Raw genomic sequence first — 5,341 nt, 5'->3', positions numbered from 1 at the left:
GCACCCATGATTCAGATGAGAGCATGAGGAGGTTGATAGATCATATATTTCACTTGAGATTCTCTAAATTGATGCAACTTTTTATCTGATGGTTTTTTAATGTTATATTTACTTTTATCGTGATATAAATTTGGGACATATTTAAAGTAAAACTCTTTATTATGACTTGATCCATATTTTTATTTGACATCTTTTTATTATGTATCTATTTTTATAATGATATAAATTTTGGACATATTTTAAATCTAGAACTCTTTATTGTGACTTAATATATGCTAATTTTGGATTTTATGTACATTTTGCATGTTACAATTTGCATGATGCATGGTTTGATGCTTAAAACTTGGTTTTACATATTTAAGTTCATGAATATGTAGCAATGAAAGGAAACTTGCATTTAGTTTGTACATTTTGCATAATCATTTCTATAATGTTAGTAGATGATTTTTAGGTTTTGTTTAAAGTTGTTTTGTCACGTGTTATTTAAAATGAATATATTAAAATCGCAAATTACAAAACATGGTACATTTTGCATTTGAATGAATCTTTTAATTCAGTGTAGATGTCTAAAACAATCATAACTTAAAATTTCATTATAAAATATGGTATGTACATTTTGCATTCATGTATAGAAAGGCCACTATGGATGACGGTCGATAGTTAAATTTTAATATAAGGTTATTTGAATGCACAAACATACTAGATAAAATTGCATTATAAAACATGGCCCACAATTTGCATGATGCATGCATGGTTTGATGCTTTTGAAGTTTTCACATATAAAATTTCATGAATATGTAGCAATGAAAGTAAATTTGCATTTAGTTGGAACATTTTGCATGATCATTGTTATAATGTTAGTAGATGATTCTTAGGTTTTGTTTAAAGTTGTTCTATCAATTTATTTTAAATGAATATAGTAAAATTGTAAAATACAGAACATGGTACATTTTGCATTATATGATTGTTTTAGACATTTATAAAATATGGTATGTACATTTTACATTCATGTATAGAAAGGTTACTATGGATGTCGGTTGATAGTTAATTTTTAATACAAAGTTATTTGAATGCACAAGTATACTAGATAAAATTGCATTATAAAACATGGCCCACAATTTGCATAATGCACATGCATGGTTTGATGCTTTTGAAGGTTTTACATATTTAAGTTCATGAATATGTAGCAATGAAAGTAAATTTTCATTTAGTTGGTACATTTTGCATGATCATTCTTATAATGTGAGTAGATGATTCTTAGGTTTTGTTTAAAGTTGTTTTGTCAATTTATTTAAAATGAATATAGTAAAATTGCAAATTACAAAACATGGTACATTTTGCATTTGAATGAATCTTATAATTTGGTGAAGATGTCTAAACAATCATAAATTAAAATTGAATTATAAAATATGGTATGTACATTTTCCATTCATGTATATAAAGGCTACTATGGATGTCAATTGATAGTTAACTTTTACTATAAAGTTGTTTGAATGCACAAACATACTAGATAAAATTGCATTATAAACATGCCCCACAATTTGCATGATGCATGCATGGTTTGATGCTTTTAAAGGTTTTACATATTTAAGTTCATGAATATGTAGCAATGAAAGTAAATTTTCATTTAGTTGGTACGTTTTGCATGATCATTGTTATAATGTTAGTAGATGATTCTTAGATTTTGTTTAAAGTTGTTTTGTCAATTTATTTAAAATAAATATAGTAAAATTGCAAATTACGAAGCATGGTATATTTTTCATTTAAATGAATCTTATAATTTCGTGTAGATGTCTAAAACAATCATAAATAAAAATTGCATTATAAAATATGGTATGTACATTTTGCATGCATGTATAGAAAGGCTTCTATGGATGTCGGTTGATAGGTAACTTTGATATAAAGTTATTTGAATGCACAAACATACTAGATAAAATTACATTATAAAACATGGCCCACAATTTGCATGATGCACATGCATGGTTTGATGCTTTTGAAGGTTTCACATATTTAAGTCCATGACTATGTAGCAATGAAAGTAAATTTGCATTTAGTTGGTACATTTTGCATGATCATTCTTATAATGTTAGTAGATGATTCTTAGGTTTTGTTTAAAGTGGTTTTGTCAATTTATTTAAAATGAATATAGTAAAATTTCAAATTACAAAGCATGGTACATTTTGCATTTAAATGAATCTTATAATTTGGTGTAGGTGTCTAAAACAATCATAAATAAAATTGAATTATAAAATATGGTATGTACATTTTGCATTCATGTATAGAAAGGCTACTATGGATGTCGGTTGATAGTTAAATTTTAATATAAATTTGTTTGAATGCACAAACATACTAGATAAAATTGCATTATAAAACATGGCCCACAATTTGCATGATGCATGCATGGTTTGATGCTTTTAAAGGTTTTACATATTTAAGTTCATGAATATGTAGCAATGAAAGTAAATTTGCATTTAGTTGGTACATTTTGCATGATAATTCTTATAATGTTAGTAGATGATTCTTAGGTTTTGTTTAAAGTTGTTTTGTCAATTTATTTAAAATGAATATAGTAAAATTGAAAATTACAAAACATGGTACATTTTGCATTTGAATGAATCTTATAATTTGGTGTAGATGTCTAAAACAATCATAAATTAAAATTGCATTATAAAATATGGTATGTACATTTTGCATTCATGTATAGAAAGGCTACTATGGACATCTGTTGATAGTTAACTTTTAATATAAAGTTATGTTGACATTGTTGGACCTGCCAACATGTCAGGGGATCTCCCCGGTAAGAAGTCAAAACTAGAACTTAGACCGTTTGGTGTAGGAGTCCCAACAGTGGGTCGTACGGTATCGCCTTGACTGCGGTTGCACGCAGAGGTAAGTAAGATGTCCTTGTTGGTAGCAAGGGTGTGACATGCGCAGCAAGCCAAGGAAGGTGCATGAATGGTTCTAACACATGGAAGGTGGAATGAGTGTGCCCCTTGGAAACCTGTGTAAAAACGCAGCTTAGAAGGGAACACACGAGTGAAGATGCATCATGAACTGGACGGTAGGCAAACCAACAATCCAAAGTGATGGTTAAACCAATAGCAGATCTCAGTAATATTCATACATACATATATAGAAAGAGTCTATACATACATGCGTAAGCAAACAAATACATATATCATTAGACTAACCAAGATAATTGAAATACAATAACAACATATGCATGAAACTTGTTGGCTCTCTTATATTAAGAAGTGAAAGTTCCAAACATACAGTACAACTATGACCAACCACTAGTCTCAATAACGAACTGTTACAGTCACTGTCGCATGCTCCTCCAAAGAGATATACTAGCTCTGCCTTGTGGAGAAGCCAAGGCTCATTACAATACTCTCCAAGCTTTCTCTAAGATACTCATATCATAATCTTGGCTACCCAAAAGCCTCTACAATTGGTTATGAAGTCCTATAAATAGAAAAGGGTGGGGTGGCCCTTGACATTCCCCTTTGTGACTCTTCACCTACCCTCATGACTCTTTAACTACTACATGATTGTTACATTTAACTATCAACACTTGGACTTTTACTTTACAAGATGTTACATACAATCTATACATGTACCCATGTGAGACAAAATAGGCTTGAGCAAGCCATGTAAGACATCACTAAGACTCGGACAGCTTTGGGAAGATAAACTCTTAGACATCCTCGCCATGGTTGATGGTGGCGAACTTATGCCAAGCCTGGTACTCTGTGATGGTGTCCGTGTACTCTGTGGTGACATCTTTTTGGAAATAAACTCTTGCCTCTGTTGCATCCGGGTACACTGATTTGGTTCCTCTGTCAAAATTGTTTGATAACATGTGCACCATTGTGTTGAGTGCGGCCATACCAGCGACATATTGATGCATAGTGTCTACATTGATCACCAAGTCTGCACTGGTGGCTATGCGCATCAACTCGTTAAAGTACGTGTCCAACTCCAATCATACTTGATTGTTTTTCTTTATCTCGGTGAGTGTCCAAATAGATGGGATCTCATGCGCGCACACAATGACATCCATGCTTTTGAACACCCGTGCATATGAAGCCTGCAAACTAGTGATGAGCTGTGGGAGTTCCTCATAGTTCTGCATCTAACTCCAGATGCGTGCCTTTAACCCCACCACCTTGGGCTTCATCAACTTGGGAAAGTGTAACGAGGCTCCCTTGTATCTTAATGTCCATGTTTTCATGCGATCGACAACAGTATGCAGATTTGACGAGATACATGCTCTCCTAGAACAATGTTGCTACCAACCGTTGAGGTGGACAGCTGCCTTATGCACAACACCGAATCTGGAATACAACATCTGCATGATTGTCTCAAGGGACGATACTTCATTCAGTATCTCTCTCTTTAATTCTGCTGTAGATGTTGTAGCTTGTTCTCCTCCCTGCTTGACCGTCTGTAACTCCTTAGCCATTCGCTTGTTCTCTGCTATCAAGAAGCGAACACTCGAGTTGGTGGCTTTGGAATATGCTCTGGTAGCATCAGGTAATGTTGTTAGATGCTTGCACACGTTAGATACAATCACTCATTCTTCAAACTGTGCAGGAGATGTGTGGACATGTAGAGTAGCTACTCTGCATGATTGGACAACTCTATGATGTGACTCGTCGACTGATATGTTATGCATCTCTACTTCTGGATTGTCTCCAAGGATCTAAGTATCTCCTTGGTCACTTAGGACTTGTTGTGCTTTTGTATTTGGTGAATACGGTGGGTTGACCTCTTGGTTATAAGGCATGAGGTCAATATCCTTCTGTGAATATGGCTACTCCATCTCCGTATCCATCTGCTCCAGTATATGTTCAATCTCTTGAGCGAAGTCCTGCTCCTGCGACTTCTCACCCTACCTGCTTTGTGTCAGCTGCTCGGGTGAGTCTACAACCTGTATGGGTGCATTTTCATCTATCTGTGCATGTTGCACCTCCTGTTGTGTTTGTCCCTATTGTGCTTCCTTCTCATGTCTGTGCAACTCTTGTTCTTCCCAGAGTTGCTGCTTCAACTCTTGCAACTCCTTCATTGTTTCCTCCATCCTTTGTTTATCTCTCTGCCTTTGCGCGTTCCTCTTGTTGCGTTGTCACCTCTTCCCCTCTAACTCGAAACCTACTTTCTCCACAAGTGGGTTTGATTTGAACCTGCAACTTTGTTTTGCCTCTGCGCTATCAACAATCTTTCTCTTGCCTTTGTCATGCGCAAGTATGTTGCCCCCTACTACTGATGATGATGGTTCTATCCTAGATGTTGCTTCCAACTGCTTCACTAATCATTCCACAGCTATGCGGATCGGTTCATT

Source organism: Pinus tabuliformis, chromosome 1_1, assembly GCF_031772625.1.
Source record: "Pinus tabuliformis cultivar Carrire ecotype Pingquan chromosome 1_1, CPIR1, whole genome shotgun sequence".
Taxonomy (NCBI): Eukaryota; Viridiplantae; Streptophyta; class Pinopsida; order Pinales; family Pinaceae; genus Pinus; species Pinus tabuliformis.
Note: the sequence above shows the minus strand (reverse complement) of the source record.